Consider the following 20435-nt stretch of genomic DNA (forward strand, 5'->3'; position numbering starts at 1 on the left):
GTTATGCCCCAAGGAAAAAAGCATTGAAGGTGCTCTTAATTTTTTGCATGGCGAGCTGCTGAATATTAACCAGTCTCACACCATTGCCATCACCTTGCCCTTGTGAAGGCAGATATGGATAAAGTTCTCAAAGTTGATAGAAAATTGAAAGCACTCGCATCCTGTGATGATGGTCAGTTTCCTTTCTTAAAAAAATGCTTGCAGCTTAATTGGCATAATAAAGAGCACAGGGGCTCTGGTTAACACTGCCTCACGGCACCAGCAACTTGGGTTCAATTCCACCCTTTGGTGACTGTCTGTGTGGAGTTTGCACGTTCTCCATGTGTCTGCATGGGTTTTCTCCGGGTGCTCCAGTTTCCTACCACAGTTAAAAGATGTGTAAGGTAGGTGGATTGGCCATGCTAAATTTCCCAAGGTGTTCAGTGATGTGTAGGTTAGGTGAGTTATAGGTGGATGGGTCTGGGTGGGATGCTTTGAGGGGCAGTGTGGACATGTTGGGCTGACGGACCTGTTTCCACACTGTAAGGGTTCTCTGATTCATGATTCTATGATTTTACTGAGCGCAAAGGTACAATATTAGCGGGTCATATTTGTCTCACCTCTTTACATATTGACAAGAACGCTTTAATTTCAGTTTCTATGCATTTTCAACTTGTCTGCTGTCGAAAACAAGGCTGACTATATCTCCTTCTCTAATGCACATCTCCTGTCCTCTAACACGTAGAGGTGACACTTGCTTTTCATTTAATACAATCAATAAAACAATAGCCTCCATATTACATCCAGTGGTTTCTCTTAATGCTCACACACTGTTCTTTTTTTCCCCTCCAGGTATTGACCACTCATCATTTCTAATTCCCCATCTCATCTCTCTCTCATTCTCTCATTCTCTCGCTCGCTCTCGCTCGCTCTCGCTCTCGCTCTCTCTCTCGCTCTCTCTCGCTCTCTCTCGCTCTCGCTCTCGCTCTCTCTCTCTCCCCCTGTCTTTATCTCTCCTCGCCCTGTTATCCCCCATCACTTGACTCACAGGCACAAACAGAAGTTCACACTCACATTGTGTTGCACATGCATACCCTATCCGTCATGCACAAACATACTGTGTGTACACACACACACATTCTGTCACATTCTCAATCATTTGTGCAAACATTCTGTGGCACACTTGCATGCACTGTCGCAGGATCTTTTGCCAATGCTCATACTCTCAAATACAGAGACACAGTACCACAAATCTCTCCCTCACACACTTGGGCTTGAAAATTCGCTTGCTCTCAAGGTCACTCGCTCTCACAGACACTCTCAGCCTCATGCATGCTGTAACACTCCCTTCTTGTGCCAACTCTCTTTCACACACTCTTGAGCAGTCACTGGCACACCCATTCTGTCGTGTGCACACTCACACTTTGATGCATTGTCTTTGCACTCTTGAACACAACCATACGCTCACCTCTCTCTTGCACACAGTCAATTTGATTTGAGTCATCATTGTCACATGTGCCTAGGTACAGTGAAAAGTTTTCTTCTGCATGCAGTAGAGACAGATGATACCATACAAGGCGCATTAGTGAAATGGAACATAGTGACAGCTACAGCGAAGATGCAGAGAGAGCGAGATCAAAATTAGATTTAAAATTTTAAGTGTTCTGTTCAGATGTCCAATAACAGCGGTGAAGAAGCTGTTCTTGAATCTGTTCACACATGTACACAAACTTTTTTACATCTTCCCTTCAGAAAAAGGTAGAGGAGAGTGTAATTGTGGGGTGAGAAGGGCATTTGATTATGTCAGTTTCTTTCCCGAGGCAGTGGGAAGTATAGGTGGAATCAACGAATGGAAGGCTGGTTTGCATGATGGACTATGCTGTGTTCATGACTCTGTAGTTTCTTGTGATCTTAGGAAGAGCTGTTGCCAAACCATGCTGTGATATGCATCCAGGTAGGATGCTTTCTAGGGTACATCAATGAAAGTTGACCTTGTGGACACACCGAATCACCTTAGCCTGCTGGGGAAATAGAGACATTGGTGTGCGCTTTTGCCCATTGCGATGATCTGGGTGGACCAGGAGAAATCGTTGGTGATCGACACCCTCAACTGTCTCCACCTCAGCAACATCTCTCACACTGTCTCATGCATGCTTTCGCACACTGATATTCTGTCGCCCATTCTGTCTGTCTGTCTCTCTCTCACTCCCTCATCGCCCATCTCTCTGTCTCTCAATCTGTCTCTCGCACGCTCTGCCTCCCTCTGTCTCTCTCCCCCACACCCTCGCTCTCGCTCAGTATTTCATGGTATCTGAATTGTTGGACTAATTAACTTAGACTGAGCATGGATTTTCTCCCAAATTAGCTATGACAAAGCAGAACCAATTCTGTCTGGAAGAAGAAAGGCAGGAGCCATACTAAATAGGGATTGTTCAGCTGGAGGAACCATGCTGTGATATGCATCCAGATAGAATGCTTTCTATGGGACATCAATGAAAGTTGTCCTTGTGGACACATCGAATTACCTTAGCCTCCTGGGAAGTAGAGACATTGGTGTGCTTTTTTGCCCATTGCGACGATCTGGGTGGACCAGATTTTTCACAGTCATAGTTGTGACTCCATTATGGCGTATTAACCAGGTCAACAATGTCATTGAGGGTATCCTGAAGGAGGAGGTCCGTAAGACGCAGTTCGATGTACACATTGGTAAGGTGAGTGATGAGGTCTTGCATCAAACGTTCCGAGAGCTAGGCAGTGGATTAAATAGCAGGACCTCGAAAGTTGTAATCTCTGGATTATTCCTGGTGCCACATGCTGAGAAGGCAAGAAAAGGGGGAAGAAAACAGATGAATGCTTGGCTCAAGTGTTTGTGTTTGGGGAGGGATTTAGACTCCTGATCTGAAGGACAATTTGTGGGGATGGTATATCCTCTACAAGTGGGCTGGTCTGCAGCTGAGCCAGAAATGAACCAAAATCCTTGCACAAGGGTTAACTAATGTGGTGAGGAATTTAAGCTATCGGCCTCCAAGCAGTGGACAATTGAAGAGCAGGGAATTCACTGAGGGGTGAGAAACTAATAAAATAAAAATTATATTAGGGGATTTCAACTGCACAACATTAATTGAGACAACATAAAAGTTTGACTTGGGAAATAGTTCTTTAAATACATTTGAGAGATTATTTTACATCAACGTGTAGACGAGCTTGTAAGGGACAGTGCAATGCTGGGCCTATTTCTGGGACACAAAGCCAGTGTTCAAGGGAACAGTGGCTAAGTGCTTTAGCGATAGTGACCATGACAACAGACTTTTCAACATGGGAGAGGAGAATGTCAATCTGTGGAAAAAAAAACAAAATGTATTTGGTTTGGAGTCAGGCATATTTTATTGAAACAAGGCAGCACCTGGGTAAAATATTTTGGGAAGTTACTTGAGGGCGAATCTGCAGCAGAAAAGTGGTATACTTCCAGAAAAGGAACTGGGAGAGTAAAGGCCAGTTATATTCCATTTTGGGTGAAATTTATAATCGACAAGCCTGGAAAGCCCTGGATCTTGAGGAATGTTCAGGACATGTTTACAAGTGCGAAGGAAGCAAATGAATGGATGACCAGTGACGTATAAAAATGAAGTGTGAAGAAACGGTGGTGGCCAAGATTGGAGAGAATATCAAGATATTGTACCAGTATATCAAGCAGGAGAATAACCAGGGAAAGAGTCAGGCCAATTAGAAACCGGGGTGTACGAGGAGTGATGGGGCAATCTGTGTTCAGAACTGAAGGGCATTGATACGGTAGACAAGTACCTCCCATCTGCTCTCCCTTCAAGGAGGAGCATTCATGTCTATAAAGCAGGAAGATGCAGTGTGAAATTGAAATTATTGGCTGGTTCAAAGTGAACAAATCCCCACGCCCAGATGAGTTGTTTCCACGACTGCTGTGGGAGAAGAGAAAGAAAATCTCTTCAGAGATAGTAGGAACTGCAGATGCTGGAGAATCTGAGGAAACAAGCTGTAGAGCTGGATGAACACAGCAGGCCAAGCAGCATCAGAGGAACAGGAAGGTTGATGTTTCGAATCTGGACCGTTCTTCAGAAATGGAGCAGGGGTAGGGGATTCTGAAATAAAAATGGAGATGGGGAGGCAGATCGAAGATGGATAGAGGAGAAGATAGGTGGAGAGGAGACAGACAGTTCAAAGAGGCAGGGATGGAACCAGTAAAGATGAGTGCAGGTTGGGGGTTACAACATAGAGCAATAGAGCGCAGAACAGGCCCTTTGGCCCTTGATGTTGCGCTGACCTGTGAACTAATCTAAGCCCATCCCCCTACAGTATCCCATCATCACCTATATGCTTATCCATGGACTATTTAAATGCCCCTAAATGTGGCTGAGTTAACTACATTGGCAGGCAGGGCATTCCATGCCCTTACCACTATCTGAGTACAGAACCTGCCTCTGACATCTATCTCAAACCTATCACCCCTCACTGTGCAGCTGTGCCCCCTCATACAAGCTGACGTCATCATCTGCAGAAAAAGACTCCCCTTGTCCAATCCATCTAATCCACTGATGATCTTGTATGTATTAACTCCCCTTTTAACCATCTCCTCTCCAATGAGAACAGACCCAAGTCCCTCAGCCGTTCTTCATAAGACCTTCGCTTCAGACCAGGCAACATCCTGGTAAATCTCATCTGAACCTTTTCCAATGCTTCCACATCCTTCCTGTAATGGGCCGACCAGAACTGCACGCAATATTCCAAATAAGGACGCACTAGCGTTTTGTACATAGAACATAGATCATTACAGCACAGTACAGGCCCTTCGGCCCTCGATGTTGTGCCGACGTGTCATACCGATCTGAAGCCCATCTAACCTACACTATTCCACGTACGTCTATATGCTTATCCAATGACGACTTAAATGTACCAAAAGTTGGCGAATATACTACAGTTACAGGCAAAGCATTCCACTCCCTTACTACTCTCTGAGTAAAGAAACTACCTCTGACATCTGTCCTATATCTTTCACCCCTCAATTTAAAGTTGTGCCCCCTCGTGCTTGCTGTCACCATCCTAGGAAACAGGTTCCCCCTATCCACCCTATCTAACCCTCTGATTATTTTATATGTTTCAATTAAGTCACCTCTCAACCTTCTCTCTCATGAAAACAGCCTCAAGTCCCTCAGCCTTTCCTCATAAGACCTTCCCTCCATTCCAGGCAACATCCTAGTAAATCTCCTCTGCACCCTTTCCAAAGCTTCCACATCCTTCTTATAATGCGGTGACCAGAACTGTACGCAGTACTCCAAGTGTGGCCGCACCAGAGTTTTGTACAGCTGCAGCATAACCTCTTGGTTCCAGAACTCGATCCCTCGATTAATAAAAGCTAAAACACTGTATACGTTCTTAACAGCCCTGTCAACCTGGGTGGCAACTTTCAAGGATCTGTGTACATGGACACCGAGATCTCTCTGCTCATCTACACTACTAAGAATCTTACCATTAGCCCAGTAGTTTGCCTTCCGGTTACTCCTACCAAAGTGCATCACCTCACACTTGTCTGCATTAAACTCCATTTGCCACCTCACAGCCCAGCTCTGCAGCTCATCTATGTCTCTCTGCAACCTACAGCATCCTTCGTCACTATCCACAATTCCACCGACCTTAGTGCCGTCTGCAAATTTACTAACCCATCCTTCTATGCCCTCATCCAGGTCATTTATAAAAATGACAAACAGCAGTGGACCCAACACCGACCCTTGTGGTACACCACTCGTAACTGGTCTCCAGGATGAACATTTCCCTCTGTCTTCTTTCTGCAAGCCAATTTCTGATCCAAACTGCTATATCTCCCACAAATCCATTCCTGCGCATTTTGTACAATAGCCTCCGGTGGGGAACCTTATCGAATGCCTTGCTGAAATCCATATACACCACATCAACCGGTTTACTCTCATCTACCTGTTTGGTCACCTTCTCAAAGAACTCAATAGGGTTTGTGAGGCATGGCCTTCCCTTCACAAAACAGTGCTGACTATCCCTAGCTGTGGGAGTCGGTGGGCTTGAAATGGATATTGGTTTCTTGGTGGTTGCTAGATAGAAATAGAGAGGTCCAGGAAGGAGAGAGAGGTATCCGAGATTGTCCAGGTGAACTTAAAGTTCAGGAGGAAGGTGTTGGTGAAGTGGATGAACTGTTCAAGCCCCTTGTGGTAGCATGAGGCGGTGCCGATACAGTCATCAATGTCACGGAGGAAGAGGTGGGGTTTAGAGCCAGTGTAGGTACGGAAGAGGGAGCGTTCCATGTAACCTACAAAGAGGCAGGCATAGCTTGTGCCCATGTGGGTACCCTGGCTGCCCGCTTTGTCTGTCGGAAGTGGGAGGAATTGAAAGAGAAGTTGTTGAGGGTTGTTCAAGGACTGCAACTTTGCCCTCCTCAGTGTTCGAAAACGCCTTCGACCGTGTCACCCACATTTCCCAAAACTCATCCCTCACACCCGCTCTCTGTAATAACAACCAAAACAGAGTCCTCCTCGTCCTCAAGTACCACCCTACCAACCTCCAGATTCAATGCATCGTCCTCCGACACTTCTGCCATCCGCAATCCGACCTCACCACCAAAGACATTTTTCCCTCCACCCTTAGGTGACTCCCTTGTCCGCTCCACACTCCCCTCCAGCACGTTTCCCTGCATATCCATAAATATTGTCATTATAAGTTTTAAAATTCACTTGTCCCGATACATCCCCCCTCACCCCCATCCCAAGCCCCAAGAAGAATTTCCACATCAAACAGATGTTCACCTGCACATCTGCTAAAGTGTTATACTGTATCTGCTGTTCCCATTGTGGCCCCCTCTCCATTGGGGAAACCAAACGGAGGTTTGGGGAATGCTTTGCAAATCATCTCTGCTCAGTTTGCACGAAAGAACTGCACCTCCCAGTCACGAACAATTTCAACTCTCCCTCCCAATCCTTAGATAGTATGTCCTGCAGTACCACAACGATGCCACCTGAAGGTTGCAGGAGCAGCACCTCATTCTGCTTGGGAACTCTGCAGCTCAGTGGTATCAATATTGACTTCACAAGCTTCAAAATTTCCCCTCCCCCTCCGGCATTCCAAAACCAGCCCACCTATCCCATCCGTCCACCTCGAGCTCCAGCCCCATCTCCTACCCACCAACATCTTCCCGCCCCCCGTGACGTGTTCGTCCTACTTGGACTGACCTAGCTCCTCCCTAACTTCCCACCTGCACTCATCTGCACTGGCTCCATCCCTGCCTCTTTGACCTGTCTGTCTCCTGTCCACCTATCTTCTCCTTTACCCAGCTTTTATCCGCCTCCCGCACTCTCCCGTTTTGTTTCAGAACCCCCTTCCCCTGCCCCATTTCTGAAGAAGCGTCCAGATTCAAAACATCAGCCTTCCTGCTCCTCTGATGCTGCTTGGCCTGCTGTTTTCATCCAGCTCTACACCTTGTCATCTCAGAAAGAAAATCTCAGTGTCTCTGACCAGTTTTGCAATTCCTCTCACAAGGGAAGTACCAGAGGGTTGGAGAACAGAATGTGGTTTCGCTTATCAAGATGAATGCAAAACTATTCAATACCAATGAAGGTTAGATGCAGTGTTGATGTTTGTTCGATGTAATAGCCTGACCTTAACTTGTCCTGTGGTGAATTGTAATTTGAAGGGGATGCTCTGCTTTTTCTTTCCTCGTTTTGGAACAGTATATGTTACTTTACCTTATCAGCCTAAGTTATAGAGTCATAGTCATACAGCATGGAAATGGACCCTTAGGTCCAACATGCTAGTCCCAACTGCCTCTTCCTGGCCCATATCCCCCCAACCTTGTCCTATTTATAAACCTCGATCATGTCACCTTTCATCACCTTTTGCTCCAGCGAAGAAAGTTCCAGCCGACCCAACCTTCCTTTATCACTGAAACCTTCCATGCTCAGCAACGATGTGGGAAATTTCTTCTGTACCTGCTCTCGCTGCATAATATCCTTCCTATAATAGGGCAACTATAACTTTGTACTGTAGAAATCTTCAAGACGAGAAAAACATAAAAACATACAAATCAGGAAATAAAGGGACCAAATTATAGTTCAGGATGTGGATAAATAGAAGTGGCTTGAGTGCAGCATGTTCTAGACAATGTGCACTGTAGTTCTAAAGTGGCATTGCACTGGAAAGTTGCAGATGAAATCGTGACTTGAATCTTCACATACTTTCTGTCTCCCATTGATGTTGGAAACACCTTAATATTTCGAACAAAGAATCCCGGGGTTCGCTGCTGTTGTCAAGCTGATAGCCAGCCTTCAAACTGTTTGAAAGAGCAAAACAACAAAGAAAATTACAGCACAGGAACAGGCCCTTTGGCCCTCCATGCTTGCGCCATTCCAGATCCGTTATCTAAACATGTCGCCTATTTTCCAAGGATCTGTATCCCTTTGCTCCCTGCCCATTGACATTTCTGTCTAGATACATGTTAAACGACGCTATCGTGCTCGCCTCTACCGCCTGTGTTGGCAATGTGTTTCAGGCACCCATGGCTCTCTGCATAAAGACATTTCCACGCATATGCCTTAAACTTTTCCCCCTCTCACCTTGAAATTGTGATGTCTAGTAAGTGATTCCCTCACTCTGGGATAGAAAGCTTCTTGCTATCCACCCTGTCTATTCCTCATGATTTTGTAGACCTCAATCAGGTCCCCTCCCCTCAACCTCCGTCTTTCTCATGTAAATAATCCTAATCTACTCAACCTCTCTTCATAGCGAGCGCCCTCCATACCAGGTAACATCCTGGTGACCCTCCTCTGCACCCTCTCCAAAGCATTCACATCCTGTTGGTCATGTGGCGACCAGAACTGTACGCCGTATTCCAAATGTGAACCAAAGTCCTATAAAATTGTAACATGTCCTGCTAACTCTTGTACTTGATACCCTGTCCGATGAATGAAAGCATGCCGTATGCCTTCTTGACCACTCTATCGATCTGTGTTGCCACCTTCAGGGTGCAATGGACCTCAACAACCTGATCTCGCTGTGCATCAATTTTCCCCAGGGCTTTTCCATTTACCGTACAGTTCGCTCTTGAATTGGATCTCCCAAATTTCATCACCTTGCATTTACCCGGATTGAACTCCATCTGCTATTTCTCCACCTAACTCTCCAATCTGCATTGAGAATTCTACATTCTCCAACAGTCCCCTTCGCTATCGCCTACTATCTGTTTCGCATGTGTTTTGCACAAAACTAGATTTCTGTTCTGTTTTTGCAAGTGAATTGTTTCAAATTAGTTGCTGTTCTTTGTAAATCACAAGCACGAATGCACATCAAAGCAGTGGGGAGAGGAGGAGAATGGATTTGAGATGTCATGAAGTCTGGCATGTGTTATAATCCATAAATATTGTCATCATAATTTTTAAAATTCACAAGCATGTCATTGATGTTGCTTTCTTGGGCTGCATTTGCTGTCCATCCAGAATTGTTGTTGAGAATGTTGTGGAGAATTGGCCTGTTGAATAGCTGCAATGCATGTGGTCTGAATATATGAATTGAACTATTGAGGACAGGAGATTAAATGCTTTTACTCAGTGGAAATGAACTAACAGTCATACAGTTCCACATCAGGATTCTGCTGATTTTGACAGGGAACATACAGATTCTGGAGCAGGTCTTTGTTTATTTCTGGGTGGTAGGGATCACACAATTATCAGGTACTGTGGAAGGAGTTTGCTGAATTGGTGCACTGACTCATTGTAACTCCTCATCTCAAACAGCAGTTAATTCCAGATCCATTGTTAATTGTAAATTTTCAGTTCAACTGGAAGAAAAAACTACTTAAGTATTGAGGGATACAGACCAAAGGCAATATGGAGGGAGGCCACAATTAAGTTATAATCTCATTGGATGGTAGAAAGTGTTTGAAAGGTTGAATGGCCTACTTGTTTTCCTATATCCTTACGTAAGAAGGGGGAGCAATCAATGGGATGTTTGACTGCCTTGCTGTCATTTATCGATAGTGTTGTCGGAGTCGCACTCATTCAGCTGAGTGAAGAGTATTTCATTGACACCCGGATTTGGAGTTTATCGGCAGTGGACAGATGTTGAGAAGTCCAAAGTGAGTTACTTGCTGTAGAATCTATTGTCTCTGATCTATGGTTCCTGTCACATTGATTAACACAGATCCGAGAACACTTCAGCAGAGGAACAGGCCCTTTGGTGTGGCATGGTGGCTCAGTGGTTAGCACTGCAGCCTCACAGCACCAGGGACCCGGGTTCAATTCCAGCATCGGGCAACTGCCTGTGTGGAGGTTGCACATCCTCTGCATGCCTACGTGGGTTTCCTCCGAGTGCTTCAGTTTCCTCCCACAGTCCAAAGATGTGCAGTTTAGGTGGATCGGCCATGCTAAATTGCCCAGAGTGTTCAGGGATGTGTGGGTGATAGGGGGATGGGTCTGGGTGGGGTGCTTCAAGGGGCAGTGTGGACTTGTTGGGCCAAAGGGCCTGTTTCCACACTGTAGGGAATCTAATCTTCAGCATGCAACGTTGTGCCAAACATGATGCCAAATTTAGCTAATCCCTTCTGCATTTCCTTGATCCATATCCCTACATTGCTTGGAAATTCATGTACTTAGATAAAAGTGTCTGAACCGACCCTATTGTATCTGCTCCCACAGCCACCCCGGCAGTGCTTTTTAGACTCCTACCACTCTCTGTGAACAAGAATCGTTTCTGACGTCTCCTTTGAACTTCCCCCCTCTCAACGTAAATACATGCCCCCAGTTTTGGACATTTCATATCTGGGAGAAGGGTTACAGTCAGAATCTATCTGTGCATGTCATCAATTTGTAGACTTCTACCCAGTCCTGTACAGCTCTTCAGCCATAGGCTTTCTGAACTGTCCTTTTAAGCTGCCATGCCATGTTCAGGAATCTGTGGACAGGCACCCCAAGATCACACCATTCCTTTGACCTTCCTTGTGTCCTGGCATTGTGTCCTGAATGATTCCTTGCCTTGTTCGTTCTTCCAAATTGCATTACCTTACACCTATCAGTGTTAACACTCCATCTACCACTGACCTGCCCATTTGACCAATGTATAACTTGGGATTCAACTCGCTGTATTTTCCTAGACCACACGAGCTTTTACCTTCTTTGCCAGGCTCCCATGTGGGACTCTGTCAAAGTCTTTGCTGAAATCTATTTTCACAACATCAACTCCCATCTACACACTCCGTCACCTCTTTGAAAGGATCATCCTGGTTTGTGAGGCATGACCTCCCTCTGACAAAGCTATGCTGACCGTTGCTGATCAAACCCCGCTTCTTTGAATGGAAATTAAGTCTGCCGCTCAGAATATTCTCCAATATTTTCCTATCTACTGATGTGAGACTCACCAGTCTGCAATACTCTGCTTTATGTTTGTCATGCATTTTGATAAGTGGAACTATGTGACCTGTTCTCCAGTCGTTTGGTACTTTTGAAAGCTCTGTATCAGGGTGAGTGGAATTTCTTCTGTCATCTCCCTCAGCATCCTGGCATACACCTCATCCAAACCTGGGATTTGTCTAATTTTAAATTCACCAAAAGATCTAACATCTCCCCAGTCTCTGTTAATTCTGCTTGGGAATTCTGTGCCCACATGCTCCTTCTCGCACGTAAAAGCTGATGTGAAGTTCTCGTTCAACACCTGACAGTTGCTCTCCAGTTCAAACCATACATTTGCCTCTTGATCCCCAATGATTTTTCTCTTTCCCTCTGAGACACTTGTCAAAGATTTTGAGATTCTCCCTGATCCTAATCCTGGTCACCAGCGTTCTGTTGCCCTCTGTTTGTTCTCTTAATTGCTATGACAAGATCCCCCTGCACACTATACATCATCATCATGGTGGTTTCTCACAGATGTGGATGACACCCTCCCACTCTCAGGCTGAATCTATAGGTGGCTGTACAGATCGATGCAGCTACCGTCGGCTCTGTTGCACTCGGGGCAGAAGGCAGTCATGGGAAGGGATGAGGCGGGTGTTGCTGTGGCTGCGTGGCTTCCGCTGCTTCCAAAGGCAAGCCTCGAGGTGTTTGATGCCTTCCCAGATGCTCCTCAGGCTTTGGACCGTCTTAGGCCGGTGATTCCCAGGTGTCTGCAGGAATGTTGCACTTCACCATTGAGGCCTTGAGTTTATTACCGAGTGCTTCCTCTGCACATCTGGGTCTTGCCTGCTGTTTTGAAGCTGGGATTAGAACTTGTGCGGAGTCTCGTGTCAGTCATACAGATGACGTGTCCAGCCCATTGTAGCTGATCGAGGATGGTCAGTGCCTCAGTGCTGGGGATGTTGGCCTGGTTGACATTAGTGCGTCTACAGGGACTCTGTTGATTTGTTCCCTTGATAACTGTTATACACCTCCCTTTTCCTTCTTATCTGGTCAAATTAGAGCACAGGAACAGGCCCTTCGGCCCTCCAAGCCTGTGCCAATCGAGATCCTCTGTCTAAACCTGTTGTCTATTTTCCAAGGGTCTTTGCTCCCTGCCCATCCATGTACCTGTCCAGGTACATCTTAAAAGACCCGATCGTATCTGCACCTACCAGCTCTGCTGGCAACGCATTCCAGGCACCCACCACCCTCTGCATAAAGAACTTCCCACGCATATTCTCCCTGAAACGTTCCTCCTCTCACTTTGAACTCATGACCCCTAGTAATTGAGTCGCCAACTCTGGGGGGAAGAAGCTTCTTGCTATCCACCTTGTCTGTATCCGTCATGATTTTGTAGCCCTCAATCAGGTCCCCCCTCAATCTCCGTCTTTCCAATGAAAATAATCCTAATCTACTTAATCTACTTTCTTCATAGCTAGTGCCCTCCATACCAGGCAACATCCTGGTGAACCTCCTCTGCACCCTCTCCAAAGCATCCACATCCTTTTGGTAATGTGGCACTCAGAACTGTACGCAGTACTCTAAATGTGGCCGTAACAAAGTCTTATACAACTGCAACATGACCTGCCAACAAATGTACTCGCTACCCCACCCGATGAAGGAAAGCATGCCATATCCCTTCTTGATCACTCTATTGACCTGCGTTGCCAACTTCATGGAACAATGGACCTTAACAATCAGATCTCCCTGAACATCAATTTTCCCCAGGACTTTTCCATTTACTGTATAGTTCGCTCATGAATTAGATCTTCCAAAATGAATCACCCCTCATTTGCCCGGATTGAACTCCATCTACCATTTATCTGCCCAATTCTCCGATCTATCTATATTCTGCTGTAATTTCTGACAGTCCCCTTCACTATCTGCTACTCCACCAATCTTCGTATCATCTACAAGCTTGCTGATCATACCACCTATACCTTCCTCCAAATCATTTACGTATATCACAAACAACAGTGGTCCCAGCACAGATCCCTGTGGAGCACCACTGGTCACAGGTCTCCAATTTGAGAAACCCCCTTCCACTACTTCTCCCTGTCTCCCATTGCTTAGCCAGTATTTTTTAATCTTTCCAGCTAGAAATTGCTGAAGAGGTGTCTCCCCGTGAAACGTCAGCCTTCCTGCTCCTCTGATGCTGCTTGGCCTAATGTGTTCATAGCAGCACTACACCTTATTATCTCTTAATGAGAAGATGTTTGGTTTATATGGTGATGAGTTACTTTTTGAGTGCTTGCACTGCTCTGCTGTGGATTAAGCAACTACTGCCTGTCTACCTTGGAAACCTCTTCCCTAATTATAATAAAATCTGACTTCCCCAAATGCATAAGATTTTTGTTGAAAACCACCTTTTTTTTTCCTTTTTCATAATTAAATTTAGACATATTATATTTTGTTTGCTGTCACTAAAATGCTCTGTCGCGCTACAAGCAGCAGCCGAGCTTTGTTCCCCAGAATTTACTCCAGCACCGCAATGTTCCTTGCGGGCCCATTTAGATGAGTTGACAGAAAGTGTTCCTGAAAACTTTGTCAAGAAACCGCACCTAATGTCCTTTAGGGAAGGAAGCTGCCATCCTTACGTGGTCTGGCCTACATATGACTCCAGAGCCATAGCTCTGTGGTTGACTCTGAACTGAATTAGGGATGGGAATAAGTCCTGCCTCGGCAGCGACACCCTCATCTTGTTCATGAATAAAGGGGAAAAAAACCCTTCTGAACCCTCATTATTATCTTCACACGTTTTATTTTACAGGGCGAGAGAATGGGACTAGTCATCTAGCTCTTTTGGGAACTAGTACAAGTACAAGAGTTTGATGGGTCTCCTTCTGTGCTGTAAATTCTATGATTATATGCTTCTATGATTCAGTGAATTGTCTACACATCTGCTCTTCCATTGACTGCTGACTGTTTCAGGGCCTATAATTCTTTCTGAACAGTCATACTGTCCCCTTTTCATTCTAAGCTCTACCGACAAAACCTCATTTGATGACTCTTCAAAGATATCATCCCTCCTCACTGCAGGAACCAACTCCTTAATTAATAACATGACACCACATTTTCCTTTACACTTTCCTCTACCTGATCTGAAGACCCTAGACCCCGGAATGTTGAGTTGGCAGTCCTATCCCTCCCTCAAACATGTCTCCGTAATACAAGAACATTGCAATTTGACCTGTCAATCCACACCCTGATTTCATCTGTCTCACTGTCGTACACCAAGCATTAAAATAGAGGCCATACAGCCTCACTTTGAATGAACTCACGCTTCCTTGCCCCTGACAGAATAGTTTAAATTCCTCACACCCAGCACAAGCAAACCCCCTGGCTCAGATATTGACTCCCTTTAATCGAAAGCAAGAGGGTAGCAATGTTGTTGCTGGACAAGTCATCCAGTTACTGAGTTTGATGCTTCAGGGCCATGGATTCAAATTCCACCAAAGCAGCTGGTGAATTCTTAGTCAGTCACAATCTGTTATCGATAAGGAAAATAACCCCAATCTATAAAATTTCTCTTGAAAAATACAAATCTCTAGCCCAGGCAATACCCTGATGAAATTATTTTGTGCTTGCCCCATCGCAACAACTTCCTATGTGTGGGTCTGAGAACAGTCTTGGGCCTAACCAACATTTTGTACATAACCTGCTTATTCTTAAACTCGATTACTTAATATTAAGTGTAATAAAGACACGTATCCAATATGCCTTCCAAACCACTTGAACTACCTGGTCCGTTACACTGGGGGATCAACAGGCATAAACATCAGGATCCTAAGACCTGTCTGATCATTGGTGCTTGTGAGGTCCCTGTGATTCATCATGGGCTCCAAAATTTGTTTGTGCTGTGTCACCTAATCCTTATCCAGTTTGTCCTCACATGAAATAATGTTCACAAACGCTTGTCAAAAATTCTTCCCAATCCTACTTTTCACAATCGTGACACAGGTGAGCATAAAACTTGGAACACGACAGCAATAGGAATGTGCCGTTTGGCCCACCATGTTGTGCCAAACATGACAACAAATGAAATAATCCCTTCTGCCTGTCCTTGATCCATAGCCCTCCTTTCCTTGGAAATTCATGTGCTTTTCTATGAGCCCCTTTTAAATGCTTTTATCAAATCTGCCTCCACTACCACCCCGGGCAATGTATCCCACACTTTTAACATTCTCAGTGTGAAATATTTGCCCCTCACATCTCCTTTGAACTTGCCCCCTCTCACTTTAAATGCATGCCCCTTGATAGTGGACACTTCAACTCGGGGGGAAGAATTTGCTGACCGTGAGCCCTATTTATGTATCTTCTAATTTTAGATTTCTATCAAGTCGACCCTTAGCTTCTACCACTCCAGAGAAAACAAAGTGAGTTTTTCCAGCTTCTCCTTCTCGTTTATACCCTCTATTCCAGTCAGCATGCTGGTAAATCTCTGCTCCACCCTGTCCAAAGCCTCCACATCCTTCCTGTAATGTGGCGGCCAGAACTGAATGCAATACTCTGAGTGTAAGTCTTGTAAAGCTGCAATGTGACATCCTGACTCTTGCACTGAGTTCTCCTGTGAATAAAGGCAAGCAGGCGATATGCCTTCTTGACCACCCTAACTACTTGCGTGGCTCCTGTCAGGGAGTTATGGTCTCGGACCCCAAGATCCCTCTGGACATCACTGCTGTTTGGGGCCCTGCCATTAACTGTATCCCTTTCCTTAACACTTGGTCTCCTAAAATGCAACGCCTCATGCCTGCCCAGATTAAATTCCATCGGCCATTTCTCCGCTCATGTTTGCAATTGATCTGTATCTTGCTGTATCCTTTGCCAACCTTCCATGCTGTCCACTGGCCTTTATATCATCTGCAAACTTACTAATCCCCCATCTACATTTTCAACCAAGTCATTTATGTATATCACAAACAGCAGAAGTCAAATCGATGCGGAACACCACTCGTCGCTGAGCTGCAGCCAGAAAAACAGCTTTCCACCACTGAGATGGCAAGAACTGTAGATGTTGGAATCAGAGTGAACCAAGTGTGGAGCTGGAGGAACGCAGCAGGTCAGGCAGCATCAGAGGAACAGGAAAGCTGACATTGTTGATGCTGCCTGGCCTGATGTGTTCCTCCAGCCCTATACTGTGTTATCTTTGTTAGCCTTCCACCGCTACCGTCTGCCTTATATGGGCAGGCCAAGTCACCATGGATCTCATGGATCTTAATCTTCTGGATGAGCATACCATGAGGGAGCTTGTTGAAAACCTTCGTAAAATCCATGTATATGTTATCAACTGTTCTACCCGAATTGCTCACCCTTGTCACCTCCTTGAAAAATTCAGTTGAGTTCGTAAGACATAACCTGCCCTGCATAATGCCATGCTGATTGTCCCTTATTAGCCTGTACTTTTGAGACATGAGACACTCACCAGTCTGTAGTTTCCTGGAAAGTCCCTGTTTTCCTGCTTGAACAGAGGAACGACTTTATCCACTTGCCAGTGTCCGGAACCACACCAGTGCCTAGCAAGGATGCCAGATCCTATTGAAGGTAGTGTGTTGATGCATTTGTGTAAGGATTGTGTTTTGTTTCAGCCCGAACATTGAAAGCAGTGTAAGAATGTCTTTGTGCAGCAGGCGAGGTGTGATGAGACTGAGCCTTCATACAATTGCAAGATATTGAAAATTTGCCATTATTTATTAAAATACTAATAAATTTCCATGATCAACATTTCTGTTACACTGCAATGATTGTCCCATGGTATGTAAAATCAGAAAGTTACGATAAAATGAAACTAGGTCATGACCTAGTCTTGCAGACGGGGTCAGCATGCGGGGAGAATGTTTGCCTTTCACGTATATGGGAGTACTGAAATATTTCCATGAATCTAAAAGTCACTTTTCCGTTCATTGAAGGACACAATAATTGCCTTGGAAACTTCATCACGATACTACATTGCATTTCTGAAGAGGGAAGAAGAAATCAATATGCAAATTCAATTCCATGGTTTTGGAAGTCCCATTGAGAACACGATTCATTTGCGCCGGCATAATGCTCTGACTGCGAAAGAATTGAAGGTGAGTTTGTAGTTTGGAACATAACAGCAATTTATGCATCAACTTCTTCATCAATAATGTTCCATTGCTTTCAAACTGCATTTTCCACTCTTGCAAATAATAACTGTTAGAACGAGCAACAGTATCGGTAGATGGGCTAAGGGGAATGAAATGTTACAAAACCCAATCCATTCAACAACATATTTCAGATATGTCAACAAATTAAATATTCCAGCACAGGGATAAAACAAGGAAGATGAGAGTGAGGAGGCAATAGTTCTGATGACAAAAGAACAGAAATTTACCTTGATCCATCTGAGCAAAAAAGCAGGCACACAAATAAATAATCATCTAACAGTGCACGTGTACAAAGGAGGCTACAAGAGGACGAAAAATGCCTCATTGTTGTCATGCGTATTGCTGAAAGGGTGATTGAAACAGATTCTGTGGTAAATTTGAAGAAATACAGATGATGCATCTCAGGATGTTGGAGAAAGAACATTATGGACTGTGGCAAATTGTATTGCCCTTTTCAGGACTTATTAGGTGCCTAATGAATTGCAAGACTTGCTTCTGTGCTGAAAGCTATAGTTTAGTTGCAGCTGGATCACAATTTCTGTTCCTGGTAATATTTAGCAAACTGTTAAAAGTGAATGTCTCTGCATAGAATTCCAAACGTAACTCCAACCAGGAGAGAAAATATCCAAGGGATATGATGAGTTGTATCCTCTAGTGTTGAACAATGCAGCTGCAGATACAATGGAGGCACTGATGATAATGTTGCTGGAATCCTTAGATTCTGGAAAATTCTCAGAGGATTGAAAGATTGTGAACATAACACCATTATTAGAAAAATACTAAGACAAAATAGCAAGCAAGTATTGCCAATTTCGGTCAAACTGGGTAGATGTTCATGCCAGCAATGAAAGATGAAATAACAGGGTACTTAGTGTGCTATAACATCCTACAGAGTTAACATCCTTTTATAAAGGGGAAATGATACTTGACAAACTTGCTACAGTGCTTTGAGATGGAAACAAACATTACTGACGAAGGACCACCAGTTGATGTCGTACATTTAGATTTCAAAAAAACATTTGATAATGTACAACTCATCCGGTGACTCGAAAGAAAACAGCCCATGTGTTCAAGGGTATGAGGATGAACAGAGGACTGCATCGCTAACAGAAGTAGAGAAGGGGCAGCAGGATGGTAACTTATAACTCGTGTAAGGCCACAGAGTCAATGCTGCGGAGGCCGTACACCTAATGTTGACTGGGTTGATTTCGGAAATGGAGGAGGGGATTGCCATGCATCGGAATGTTGGGCGTGCTGGGACTACATTCATTGGAATTTAGAAGATTGAAAGAAATCTTATTTTTTCAGCATTTAACATTCTTTAGAGGCTTGATAGTGTATATGCGTAGAGATTGCTCCCATTTGTGAAATATTTTATGACCAGAGGCCAAATTTTCAAGTTGGTTGCGTATTAAATCGGGGAAGAATCACTTCTTTCAGGTGGTAGCAATCTATTGAACACTTGCGCGACGAAGGTTTTTGAGGTAATGCCTTCGATGTTGAGATGGCCAGTTTAATTTTTAAATCAAGAAACAACGATAATGTGAAAGGGGTAGTCTGTACCGTGGAAGATACTTCAAGGATCCCCTTATTACTACAGAATACAGGGCGGAATTAAACACATCACTACCACACCATCAGTACCATGAGAGAAGTTGTAGTAGACAATCTGATGGAGTGAAAGCAGATAAGACTCTTTGCCGTGATGGTTGACTTTCTAAGATTCTAAACAATGAGCTTCAGAGTCGGTGTATGCATTGATTGTAATTTCCCAAAAAGGTTTAGATTCGAGAGAAGCATCTGAGGGCTGGAAAAATGCTGATGTGACATCCCTATTGAAAAAGGAGAGAGGCAAAAAGAAGATAACTACAACCGAACCAGTCTAACATCTATTGTTGGAAATATGTGGCAATCAGCGATGAAGAAAATAACAGCAGGACATTTGGAAAGTCATAATCTAATCAAACAGAATCACCATAGCCTGAAGAAAGAGAAATTATGTCTGGCTAATTTGTTTGGGTTTTTTGAGGAAGTCCCAACCAGAATTAGTGGAGGAAAGCCAGTAAATGTGTTGTATTTGGACTTCGAGAAAGCATTTGAGAATGTACTCAAAAGTAACAAGCTAAGAGCTGAGGTTTTGAAAGTAGTGTATTGCTATGGTTCAGTATGCTTTGCGTGTTCTGGAAGGAGAGACCACATCTCGAGTGAAATGCACCAAGTGAATATATATTTTGGGGAACTTGGTGGGAATGCGGTAAGTCAGTGCAGAGTGGAAGAGGTGCCATTTGCTTGCTTATTTGCCTGATAGTTCGTAAGCATTTTTTTTTGAGACAGGGTAAATTGAAGCCAGAATCAGGGACCCAGAGGGTGAACCAGGTTCATTGGTTGGTGATAGCTACTGGTTTAAGAATCTATTGTCAGTAACTTTCAGATTGAAAGTAAATCGGAGAAATATTTGCAGGCTACAAACTAAAAGACCAGAATGTTTGTAAATCAAATTAAGATCTCAGTAATTGAAATGAAGATGCCGGGTCAGATGATGTTTTATACCTACATGACGGGGGAGTGGTCAGACCCCATAGCCCAGCTCAGGGTTGATGAACTGCAGTCTCAGTTTCGACCAATCAACAAATCATGCGGGGGAGAGTTACCAGGGAATGCTGTGCTTCAGGAAGCAGTCACACACCTTACATTAACTACCTGAAACTCGGTCAGTGGCCAGGGACGTGAGAGTGTGACTAAGAACAGGGCAGGTGGAAGGATCCAGGATGTAGTGCAGAAGGAACCTTGGCCTTTGATCTTATCTAACAGCTTTGAGATTCTTTCTTCGTGTGTGGATGAGCGTGCAGGGTCTAGGGAAGATGAGTAAACTGACTATAGCACTGTGGTACAGGGGGACATTCAAGAGGGGATAAAAAGTGAA

General features: G+C 44.4%; 1 protein-coding gene and 1 long non-coding RNA gene across 6 annotated transcripts in view; one reads left to right on the forward strand and one right to left on the reverse strand.

The window, feature by feature from the left end:
- Nucleotides 1-20435, reverse strand: part of LOC125449040 (zinc finger protein 239-like) — a 249880-nt gene that overhangs the window by 133974 nt on the left and 95471 nt on the right. The window lies entirely within an intron of this gene.
- Nucleotides 1-20435, forward strand: part of LOC132206820 (uncharacterized) — a 43675-nt gene that overhangs the window by 16979 nt on the left and 6261 nt on the right. For all 4 annotated transcript variants that reach the window (XR_009443183.1, XR_009443184.1, XR_009443182.1 and 1 more), the window contains exon 3: nt 17294-17455. This is a non-coding gene — a long non-coding RNA (uncharacterized LOC132206820). The remainder of the gene's footprint in view (nt 1-17293; nt 17456-20435) is intronic.

The sequence above is a fragment of the Stegostoma tigrinum genome, chromosome 43 (assembly GCF_030684315.1).
Source record: "Stegostoma tigrinum isolate sSteTig4 chromosome 43, sSteTig4.hap1, whole genome shotgun sequence".
Lineage (NCBI taxonomy): Eukaryota > Metazoa > Chordata > Chondrichthyes > Orectolobiformes > Stegostomatidae > Stegostoma > Stegostoma tigrinum.